Genomic DNA, 12,593 nt, shown 5'->3' on the forward strand with positions numbered 1-12,593 from the left:
TTAAACATAAGCAGGAATATAGAAACTCCTTGTAAAATAAAATATAAAAAAACAAATTATCTCTGTTTTTATGATTGCTATGATTTTTTTTTTCTTCTTAATGGACCCTGACTAATAGAAACACCAGTACAGCTGTTAAGGGAATTTATCTATCACTTTATTTGTTTTAATTATATCATGAGCCATCTTGTTGTGATGAATATGTGGATTTCAGAGTCGGATAGATCAGGCTCCACTAATTCCATGGAGTGAGATTTTGGGAAGGTTATCTTAACCTGCCTGAGCTTCAGTCTCCTCAACTGAAAATAATATCTACCTCATAGGTCTATGAGGATTAAGTAGGATGATGTTTGCAAATCATGCAGGATGCGCTCAGTAAATGGTACAGATAATCTTAGTGATGAAGATTGTGATCAAGGAACAGTGGTAAGTTTCAAATAATCAGAAGTGAAACTTGTTTTTGACTTTTATTTTAGGTTCAGGGGTTGATATGGTTTTGCTGTGTCCCCACCCAAATCTCATCTTGAATTGTAACAACTCCCACAATTCCCACATGCTGTAGGAGGAACCCAGTGAGAGGTGATTGAATTATGGGGCGGGTCTTTTCTGTGCTGTTCTTGTGATAGCAAATGAATCTCATTAGATCTGTTGGTTTTAAAAACAGGAGTTTCCCTGCACAAGCTCTCTCTTTGCCTGCCATCCTCTTGATCTGTGACTTGCTCCTTCTTGCCTTTTGCCATGATTGTGAAGCCTCCCCAGCCATGTGGAACTGTAAGTCCAATTAAACTTCTTTCTCTTGTAAATTGCCCAGTCTTGGGTGTGTTTTTATTAGCAGCATGAAAACGGACTAATACATGGGTACATGTGCAGGTTTGTTATATATGCAAATTGTATGTCATGGGGATTTGATGTACAAATTATTTCATCACTCAGGTAATAAGCATTGTACCTGATAGGTAATTTTTTAATCCTCACTTTACTCCCACCCTCTACCCTCAAATAGGCCCTGGTGTCTTTTTTTCCCTACTTTGGTCCGTGTGTGTTCAATGTTTAGCTCCCATTGTAAGTGAGAATATGCAGTATTTGGTTTTCTATTCCTGTATTAGTTTGCTTAAGATAATGGCCTATGGCCTACAAGCTTCATCCTTGTTGCTACAAAGAAAATGATCTCTCACACTTTTTAATGGCTGTATAGTATTCTATGGTGTACCAGATTTAAGCTTTTCAATCTAGTTTAATAGCTTTAAGACCTAAAATTCTAAAATCTGGAGGTATTAAGTGATATATCAAAGTTACAAAATTAGTGACAAACCTCAGACTCCTGATTTTACCTAGAAACTTTGATTATACCCAGAAATTTTGATCATACTTGTCCACCAGAATCTCCCCAGTAACATGTCATTTCATTCAATTTTATTATTCCATAGTGGAACCCTGACAGATAACACCAAGTTAAACATTGACTGAGTTAATTTTCAAGGATTGCAATGTTGTATAGGGAAGTAAAAGTAAATCATGAAATTTATAAAAATAAAAACAAATTACTTTAATGATAAAAGTAATTTTCCAAGGGGGAGTTTGCATTTACACATTATGTGCAGATAATTTCTTTTTCAGAGAAGTATTTCAGGAGTATTTTGTTTAGATACTAAACTTGGCATCAGACTGCTTGGGCTCAAATGTAGACAATACCCTTGCTAGCTCTGTAAACTTGGGTGATTTACATAACTTTACCATGTCTCAGTTCTCTAATTTATAAAATGAGGATAGGCAGTTTCTAACATGTGGTTTTAGGAGGGTTATTACAAAGAAATCAGTTAGAGCATTACTTGTCATACTGAAGAAAATGAGTTCTCTTTTTTATCAAATTTAACATTCTTTCACATAGGAAGAGGTCACTGAAAATATTTCATGTTCTCGTCCTTTTTTGCACTAAAAAATACATAGCTTTAGTTTTCAGGAAACTTCAAGTAATTACTTTTTTAAAAATTACTTTCACTACTTGTAATTTGTAAAACACCAGGCCAGCACCTGAAATACAACTGCCACTTTTCTGCCATCTCCTAGCACCACACTGTAATAACTCTGAATTATATAGGATTGGAATTATATATGAAGTGTTCCTCAATAATTAAACTTTGTCCTATAGTTAAAACAGACATTCAGGTGAATTGGAGTTTGAAGAATTGTCTGGTCCATTAAATTAGCCTGGTGCTATCTGTTTCTTATCCTCTTTACTTGAAATTTTCTATGTGATACCCCTTGACTAAGAAATAATCATTCCTAGTAAGAGGAAATTGATCACAAATATGTTCTACTTGTGAGGAAAACAATAGAAACAAAAACTCAGTTAATAGTGAACTACATCTTGGGGAAAATACATTCAATTGCTTTGACCACCATAAACGAATCTGGATGGAATTCTGACTTATCTTTGGAAAGATGGTTGATCTTAGCTTAATCACAAAAAGGAAGACAGTGATAAAAGAGTGGGGGGAATGCTGAAATGAGTTTTTCCAGAGCACAGAAGTAGGTAAAGTTGATTGATAGCTAGTGCTACTCTCAGTGTAAGTTTCCATCAATATAATTAAATTAAAAGTGAAGAGTTGGTTTGGAATTTTCTCATCACTTCTCAAAATCACAAGGGCATCTGTTAACAAAGCTGCTTTTTTACACACAAGAAACTTCAAGGGAATTGAAACAAATAAGACCAGAATTATGAGACTATCGAACTCTTTTGTCTTCATTATGTTTCATCAAGTCTCTGTTTTAAAGCAATGAAGTAACAATATAAGGGTTACATTTCAGATGAGTAGGCACTGTGAGAGTTTTTATCTGATTTTGGATTTAACCAAACAACTTACAAGTCATTTAGAAACTAAATTCCTTCCATTCATTCAAAAAACATTAATTAAGCACCCATTATGTTTCAGGCTAGGTGCTGTGGATACAGAATAAGAAAATATTTAGAAAATTTTTATTGATAGTTTAGAAAGATGCAATATGTAATCTCTTAGAAACGTGAGCTTCTGTCATTGGGTACAATAAAACATAAAACTATCTCTACAAGAACAAAATGAGAGAATAAAGCAAAATAGCAATATATGAGAGAAAATTACAGATATTCATTGACTATCACTTTGCTGTAAGTCAATGGTGGGGTGAAGTTACTTAAAATTTAATATGATTTTAGGGTGAGTTAGGTTGTCAGTAGCAGCTTCCTGGTGGTCTCGTGGTTAGGATTTGGTGATCTCACTGCTACACCCCAGGTTAGATTCCAAGTCAAGGAAATCTTTCTTGAAAAGAAGTCAAGAGAATGTTGTAATAGTTTTCTCCTTGATTAGATTACACTGTGGGATGAAAACACAGCTAAGTAATTCATTTGATTCTATGTTTTCTACTTTAAGAAGAATCATGTCAATATATGAGTCGAACATTGCAACTACTATAACTGAGCAAAACTTAAGAGACTTGTGAAAGGTAAAAATGTGTGCCCTAATATTTTTGCCCTATGTGAAAGAGTGATTGAACTTCATTGACTCTTGAGGGCAGACAAGAAATAATGAGATAAATTTATAGCAGTAGCTAATGTTGAGCTTAGCTACTTTTTTTTTTTTTTTTTTCTCAGAATTGAGGCAACACTTCAGCTGCTGGGAATGATCTTCTGCAAGGACCTTCTGCTCCTTTGTAATCTTCCTAAGCTGAATACAGTCTCTTCACCCAAGAGTAAGTCCCCTCCCTGGGGATAGCTTAAGTCTAATGGTCAGTTGGTAAGGTAAGTAGAACCCTCCCATGTTCTTTTGCTCAAGGCAGGGCAACTTAAAAGGCCTATTTTAGCTCCAAATGTCCATAATAGAGGCCTCTTGCAACCACAGCTAAACTCCTGCCACTGCCCAGTCCTACTTCCTTCACTCCCCCAGACGTGTTGATGTAGGGGTTACCTTTCAGTAAACCTGTACACAAATCTCCATCTCAGAGTCTATTTCTGGGAATCTAGCTTAAGACATAGTAAGGTTTGAGTTCAGCATTAGGAGAAACTTTCTTACAAGTAGAATTATCTCAATGGTATGAACTCCATCTAGAGATTGTGAGTTCTCCATTTTTGGATGTCGTCAAGCAGAAGCAAGTGACCATGACTTGAGGTTGGTGAAGAGAGAATTCTTATTTCATTAGGAGTTGGATTGAATGATTTTATGATTTTAAAAGCTTCAAAGGCTTTAACTCTGATTCTATACTGTATTTATAAAATAATGCAGCCACTCTCTTTATAAAATCTATCTCTGTGATGTTTTATTCACCTAAGCCTAGGTTACTTATTAGAGAAAATAATTCTTTGTACATCTTGGGCCCATACTCAACTCCTGGAAAAGTATATAACCTATAGCCTGGCCTAAGATTCCCAAAACTAACAACAAGAGACTACAGAAAGAAGATTAATTAAATATACGAAGGCAAAACATTTGGTTTTCCTAATCTTTTGAGTTATATCCCAGGTTGTACAGGATCAACAACCTGAGAAGCCCATCAGACCTCTTGTGTTATCTCTAGACCATGTCGACTGTGTTAAGGCCACCTTTAATGCTGAACACTCTAGAGGACAAATTTTTTTTTTTGGCTGCCCGGCATCCTTCCCTTTTCTCATGTATTGTGATGATAAACTTACAAGGTAGAGTTTGACTCTCACTGTTAAAATCCCAGATACTTGCTTCCTCAATCTCTCTTGTAGTAAAAGCACGAGAATTTGTTTCAGGTACCACCAACCAAATTCATCTAACCCAGATTATCATCCAGAAATTATTTCTGGATCTGTTTAAAATATGGATCATGGTAGCACCAGAAGTTGTGTGTAGTTTCCAGGGAGAGTAGTGTCATTGGTGTTAGCGGCTCTCTAGTATTAGTGGAGCTAAAATCACAAGCTACATCTAGTACTCGGAAATGATACAGAACCTTTTCTGGCTGAGTATCCTCTCAGCCTAATGCTCTACCTCTTGAGGGCATTCTGTGAGTTAACAAAAATATTTTTAAGAAACATATTTTTCTGCTTTAGCCACTCAGAGTGAATCTGGATTGGTTATAGGAGCTTGCTAGATTTGAAGACAGTGAAAATCTAGCTAGTGATATCAGATAAAACTCCGGGTGTTCATAGCACAGACTTAAAAAAATAACAAAAATAACACTGATGATAACCTGGAGAAAAAGTGCCTTTTAGAATCACAGGGACTACTGCCATGGAACTCTATGAAAAAGATAAATGATATAAGAATTGTGGGGTTTGGTGGTTGTTTCTAGTGATAATCCACACCCTAAAGAAAGGAATAGACAAGCTGGATATCTTAAAATCTAAATTCAAAACTTGGCCTGAAAATCATGGGCATCCTGTGATAGTGCTGTCAATGCTTAATAACAGGTATTCTCCCTCAACTTCAAATTCACTTCTCTGTTCTTTGCTTTGAGAGTTAGAGTTTAACACTCAGCAAACCACCTTTCTGCTTTGCCAGTTGGCTCCCAGGTAGGCTATGTTAGCAGTGAACACTTAAGAAAATGGGAAGGCTGGAGGAGAAAGAAGATACTTGTTTCTTTCTGTTTGTTTCTCATTTCTGTCAACATCACTCAGCCCCACTTTTTCATTCTTGCTATGGTTTGAATGTCTCCCACAAAACTTCATGTGTTGGAAACTTAATAGCCAATATAACCATATTAAGAGATAAGATAAGATGATTGATTCATGGATTAAGTTATTACCCTCGGAATTAAAGTTAGTTCCCCAGAAAGTGGATTGTTATAAAAGTGAGCTGGGCTTGCTCTTGCAGCCTCTTTTACATGCATTTCCTTGTCTTTCTGCTTTTTCACCATGTTATGACACAATATGAAAGTCCTACCCAGATGCTACTACCATGCCTTTGGACTTCTCAGTCTTCAAAATCATGAGCCAAATGAACTTTTATTTATAAATTACTCAGTCTCAGATATTCTGTTATAACAATAGAAAACAAACTAAGATAGAAAATTGGTACCAAAAATTGGGGTTGTTGCTATAACAGATACCTTAAAAGGTGGAAGCAGCTTTGGATCTGGGTAATGAGTAGGGGCTGGAAGGGATTGGAGGATCAGCCTAGAGAAAATCTGTATTGCTGTAAACAGAACATTAAGGGCAATTTTGGTGAGGAGTTAGAAGAAGACTAGACCAGTGTGCTCAGGATGCAGAAAAAGCAGTCAGAGGAAATTATTTTCCAGCTTTAAGACTAAACATTGTTTTGTCTGTTGGGTTTTGGACTTACTTGGCCTGCTACTCCTTTCTTCTTACCTATTTCTCCCTTTTGGAATGGGAATGCCTATCCTATGCCTGTCCCACCATAATATTTTAAAAGTAGGTAACTTGTTTACATGTATAGGCTAACAGCTGGAAGGAATTTGCAAGGTGAATCATGCCTTGGGTTTCACCCATATCTGATTCAATGAGACTCTGGAATTTGGACTTTTGAGTTTTTTCTGGAAGAAGTTGAGACTTTTTGGGCTATTGGAATGGAATGAATGTATTTTACATTGTGAGAAGGACATAAATTTGGGGAGCCAGAGGTAGAATGCTATGATTTAACGTGTCCCCCAAAAGATTATGTGTTGGAAACTTAATTGCCAATTTAACAGTATTAAGAGGTGAGCCCTTTAAAAGGTGATTGGGTCATGAGGGCAGAGCTTTCCTGGATGGATTTATGTCATTATCTTGGGTGTAATTTAGTTCTTGTGGGAGTAGTGAATTACTTCTTGTGAGAGTAAGTCAACTCTTGAGAGAGTTGGTTATTTTAAAAGCAAGTTCAGCTTGCTGTTTTAGTTTTCTTTACAAGCACTTTCTTGTGCTTTTGCTTTCGTGTATGTTATGAAAAAGTACGACACAAATGGTCTTACAATATGCTGCTGCCATGACCTTGGACTTGCCAGTCCCTAGAATCATAAGCCAAATAAACTTTTTAAAAGTACATGAGTCTCATGAATTCTGTTATAGCAAAGGACAAAGATAATTCCAGCAATTCTCATTTATTTCTGTATCAACAATTTAATCCAATTTGCAGATTTTCAACATCTGCGGAACTGACCTATTGTACTTTCTCATAAACACAGGAGGAGCCAGCCAAAATGCCTATGGAAAACAGTTCTATCAAAAAACTAATTCTCCTTAGCCTTACTCAAATCCATTTTGCTGTTTCCTGCTCTAGAACTAGAAATAGATTCCAGGTTAGAGTATATTCCAAGAAGGCACTTATATAAGCCAAGTTAGAAAGAGTAATATTTCCCTTCCCCAAGTTACGAGATTTTGCTAATTCAAAATACAGAAAAATGTAAAGAATACTTTGTGAATGAATTCTGCTGTGTTAGATCAAGGAAGTAGCAAACTTAAAAGTGAATACATTTATCAAAAATTTTGGATTCAATGTGTTTAGCTCAGGTATCTTCAAGGGGTTCCTACTATTTCATCAGTTGGATTTCCTAAAACATGGACACGATTGCCCATATAAAATAAATCTGAAATATAAAAAAGTAATCCTAATATGATATCAAAAGTCTTTCCTTTATTGATCACATTAATTAGCTGGTGGTGTCAGTCAAAACTTCTGATCAAGGTAGGGACTCAGGTATCTGATATTATACATGCATAGCATAAGATCAGAAGTAATTTTTTAGATTTTCCAAAGATGATTTCCTTAATGAGGATTCTAGAGTTGATGGGAATGTTAATATGTCTAGCCTGAAGCAAAATTCAAGCTGCAATATGTTATAATAGCTACTGAAATAGAACTACCTCCCTTAGTGGGGACCTTAAATACTAGAGGCCCCACATAACAATTTGGGATTGCAGTTTTAACTTGCTGTTAACTGACCTGAATGCCCGTGTGAGACCCAGCAAAAGAAGGTTCTACAGGTGGTCCAGTGTGTAGGGCAAGCTCCTCTGCTGCTTGGCTTTTAGAATATAACTGATTCAAAAGTAGTCACAATGTTTGTGGCAGATCTGGGTGCTATATTGGGTCTTTCCACAGAATCACAGCAGTGATTGTAAATTGGGATAATGTCACAGCCATGCTATTTTTGCTCAACTATTTTTTGCTATTGCTATTACCCATATTAAAGACCAAAATATGCGACATATTATAGATCAACAGGCAACAAAGATATTCTCTATTTGCCCCACTAAATCCTTAAGTTAAACATTCCTAGACAGGTCCACCATGAAATGTGAGTGGTCTTTAGGAGATTAAGACCCTGTACATCCTAAGAATACAAGTAAATTGCAATACTAGGTGGTTTACACTACTAACGCATTTATATCTTACTTACATTGAAGCCTCAGGAGTTCCTTCTGATTAGTTGTCTGAGGAGAAAAATATTGAACCTTCATTTATACCCATGTCTATACAGTTTGGCACCAGGTCAGAAAGGGAGTAGAAAACCTTTTAAACCACACACAATGGTAGCCTTGAAGAATGGTGGGGAAGGAAAATTCCACCTTAGATGAGAACTTGAAATGGTTCTATTTTGTCTGAAAGGGGATTTGGCTCACATTATGGGTCTACAATATTTTGTTTGCAGTTGTGAAAATAAAGAATGAAACATTTGTGTTACTTTTTTGTTGTTTTATATGTATGCATTTTTGTTCCTTATCTTTTATGTGAAATATGTTGGTGGTTGTGAAATTTGTATTTTGGCTCACATATCACAGCTTATTAATGAGAGGTTTTTGTATTCTTGGGTGAGGTCATGACATTACTGAGTGATCCCAAATTTGGAGATAGATGCAATTGCTGATTGGATTTTGGGAGGAGGGTAAGAGTATTTTTCAGCTGCATTATGTTAATTTTTTTATGTTTAATTTTTATAGGTACACATTAGATGTATATATTTACTGGGTACATGAAATATTTTGATACAGACATACAATATGTAATAATTACTTTAGGGTAAATGGAGTATCCACCACCTCAAGCATTTATAATTTCTTTGTTTTATGAACATTCCAATTATACTATTTTATTTTTAAATATACAATCAATCAATCCAGTTTTTCTATCAAATACTAGGCCTTATTAATTCTATCTAATTATATTTTTGTAGCCATTAACCATTCCCACTGCCCCACACTAGCCTTGCCAGCCCTCTGGTAACCATTATTCTACTCTCTATCTCCATGAGGTTGATTGTTTTAATTTTTAGCTCCCACATGAGTGAGAACATGCTAAGTTTGTTTTTCTGTGTCTGGCTTATTTCACTAACACAATGTCCTCCAGTTCCATCCATGTTGTTGCAAATGACAGGCTTTCATTCTTTTTTAAGGTTGGCTAATACTCCATTGTGTATATGTGTAATCAGTCAATGGATTTTTCCTGGGAAGTGTGGGAATCCTTGGTTTTTGTTTACCTTGGAAGAAATAATTCAGCTAAGAGATGTATAGCAAGGGTTAAGTAGCAGAGTTTATTGAAGGAGGATAAAGTACATCCTACAGAGGAGTAGAAAACAGCTCTGGACTGGTTCAGCTGAAAAAATAGCAGCGTTTATTTAAGGAGACAGTACACTCTGAAAGATGAGACAGAGTGCACAGCTTGAGAGAATGAGCCAGGAGTAGCTAGTGCTGGGGGCTCTCTTTATGAGAAATTTACATTATTATTCACATAGGGGCATGAGAGTGTCACTTGCAAGCATGTTTAGGGAGATTCCTTTGGGAATGCATGTTCTGTGATTGTGCATGCTAGTACACATATTGTATGTCTCATTAGCTTAAAATCTCCACCCAGGGGTGTGTTTTTTACTATTATAATGAGCAGAAGACTACTCTAGGATGAGGTTTTGGAGGATCACACATACTTGTTAGTGGGAAAAACCTCTAGCATGGTTACCTCCAGCTAGGACCTGAGAAGTCCCCTTCAGGGATAGAAGAACCTAACTGCAAGGCCAGATGTAGCTACTGTAACCATTGTCCTTTTTGCTGATTGTCAGTGGGCAGCATCTCCAGGACTTATTTTCCCAGAGGGCTCCCTTTCCTGCTCATTTTTGGCTACCTGCATACTCTAACACCACCACATGGGAGATAAAGTTATTACTCAAATCAATCTCCCTGAAGGCTCAGAGGTTAGGGGTTTTTGAGAATAGTTAGGTGGGCAAAGGACTATGGAATGGGTGCTGCTAATTGGTTGGGGATGAAATCATAGGGATGTGGAAAGTAGTTATCCTGCATTGAGTCAGTCTCTGGGTAGGGAGGGGGTATTCACTATTAGGACATGAGTCACAAGTCCGGGTGGAATTAGACAGTCTTCAGAAATGCAAAAGTCTGAAAAGATATCCAAAAGGCAAATCTTAAGTTCCACAATAGTGATGTTATCTAACATTAGGCATCATTAGAGAAGGTACAAATCTTGTGCTTTCTGGAACAATGGCCGGTTGTCATTTGCTGACACCTAGATCTTAGCAAAATTCAGGTCCCTCTCATAATCCTAACTTTGTGACCTTTCATTAGCTCTTTTTTATTTTTCTTTCTTTCTTTCTTTTTTTTTTTTTGTCTGAGACAGAGTTTCACTCTTGTCCAGGCTGGAGGGCAATGGCATGATTTCAGCTCACTGCAACCTCTTCCTCCTGGAGTCAAGTGATTCTCCTGCCTCAGCTTCCTGGGTAGTTGGGATCACAGGTGCCTGCTACCACGTCTGGATAATTTTTGTATTTTTAGTAGAGACGGGGTTTCATCATGTTGGCCAGGCTGGTCTCAAACTGCTGACTTCAGGTAATCTGCCCACCTTGGCCTCCCAAAGTGCTGGGATTACAGGTGTGAGCCAACGTGCCTGGCTGGCCTTTCATTAATTTTACAAAGAAGTTTAGTTTTGGGGAGGGCTATTAGCATCCTTGCTTTAAGGTTAGACTATAAACTAAATTTCTCCCAGATTCAGCTTGACCTATGCCCAGGAATGACCAAGGAGAGCTTGGAGGTTAGAAGCAAGATGGCGTAATCTATGTCAGATTTCTCTTACTGTCATAATTTTGTAAAGGCAGTTTCATATGTGCAACATTTTCTTTGTTCATTTTTCTGTTGATAGACTCTTAGGTTGCTTCTTGGCTGTTGTGAATGGTGCTGCAATAAATATGGGAGCGCAGATATCTCTTCAGTATACTGATTTTCTTTCTTTTGGGTATATACTTAGCAGTAGGATTGCTACATCATATGGTAGTTCTATTTCAGTTTTTGAGGAACCTTCACACTGTTCTCCATAGTGGCTATGCTAATTTACATTACCACCAACAATATACAAGGGTTTCCTTTTCGCCACATACTCACCAGCATTTGCTATTGCCTGTATTTTGGATAAAAGCCATTTTAACTTGGGTGAGATGGTATCTCATTGTAGTTTTGATTTGCATTCCTCTGTTGGTTAATAATGTTGAGCACCTTTTAATATGCCTGTTTGCCATCTACATGTCTTGTTTTGAGAAATGTCTATTCAGATCTTTTGCCTATTTTTTGATAGGATTATATTTTTTCCTGATGAGTTGTTGGAGCTCCTTATATTATTTTTGTTATTAATCCTTTGTCAGATGGATAGTTTACAAGTGTTTTCTCCCATTCCGTGGATTATCTTTTCACTTCGTTGGTTATTATTATTATTATCATTTTGCTGTGAAGAAGCTTTTTAACTTGGTATGGCTGTATTTGTCCACTGTTGCTCTGGCTGTCTGTGCTTGTGGGGTATTACTGAAGAAATCTTTGCCCAGTCCAATGTCCTGTAGAGTTCCCCAATGTTTTATTTTAGTAGTTTCATAGTTCAAAGTCTTAAATATTTAAGTCTTAAATATTTAATTTAATAATTAAATATTTAATCCATTTTGATTTGATTTTTGTATATGGCAAGAGATAGCGGTCTAAATTCATTCTTCTGCATATAGATATCTAGTTTTCCCAGCAGCATTTATTGAAGATACTGTCCCTTCCCCAGTGTATGTTCTTGGCACCTTTGTCAAGTGTTCACTTGACATGAGTGAACTTGAATGAGCTCACTGTAGATGCATGGATTTCACTCTATTCCATTCCATTGGTTTATGTGTCTGTTTTTATGCCAATACAATGCTGCTTTGTTTACTATAGCTGTGTAGTATAATTTGAAGTCAGGTAACATTATGTCAGAGAGTTAAATCAAGCTAGGTGGAAATGTTTTTAAGTCTAAAGATGAAAAAAATGGAGTACTAGGAAATCAAAATTGTGAAAATTGAGAAATTCATCAGTTTTTGTTTGTTTGTTTCTTCAGCTCTAACCTTTATTTGGGGCTATTCTCACCTTTAAACATGCAGTCTACTTTCTTCCATATAGCTGACATACCAAATGTCTACTTTCTCAATCCAGCTTGAAATTATGATGATCCAGGCAGGTAATCAAGTTTCTAATAATCAGATCCAGTTACATAGATTCTATCTGGGGAGATATTGAGGAGATAAAATAAATTCCTTGAAGAATTCATTTTGGGTAGAGAGTGATGGCAGAGCTTGCAGCTATATTGAATTAGATAAGCAATAGTGACAGTGCCCATCACAGGACCCTGTGTCCACATGGTAGAATGTGAGGTGCAGCT

General features: G+C 36.6%; 1 long non-coding RNA gene across 1 annotated transcript in view; it reads left to right on the forward strand.

Annotated features, from left to right (window-relative positions):
• Positions 1-3,204: 3,204 nt before the first annotated feature.
• Positions 3,205-12,593, forward strand: part of LOC129393214 (uncharacterized) — a 77,706-nt gene continuing 68,317 nt past the window's right edge. Inside the window, exon 1 of the long non-coding RNA XR_008619948.1 lies at positions 3,205-3,775. This is a non-coding gene — a long non-coding RNA (uncharacterized LOC129393214). The remainder of the gene's footprint in view (positions 3,776-12,593) is intronic.

The sequence above is a fragment of the Pan paniscus genome, chromosome 8 (genome assembly GCF_029289425.2).
Source record: "Pan paniscus chromosome 8, NHGRI_mPanPan1-v2.0_pri, whole genome shotgun sequence".
NCBI lineage: Eukaryota > Metazoa > Chordata > Mammalia > Primates > Hominidae > Pan > Pan paniscus.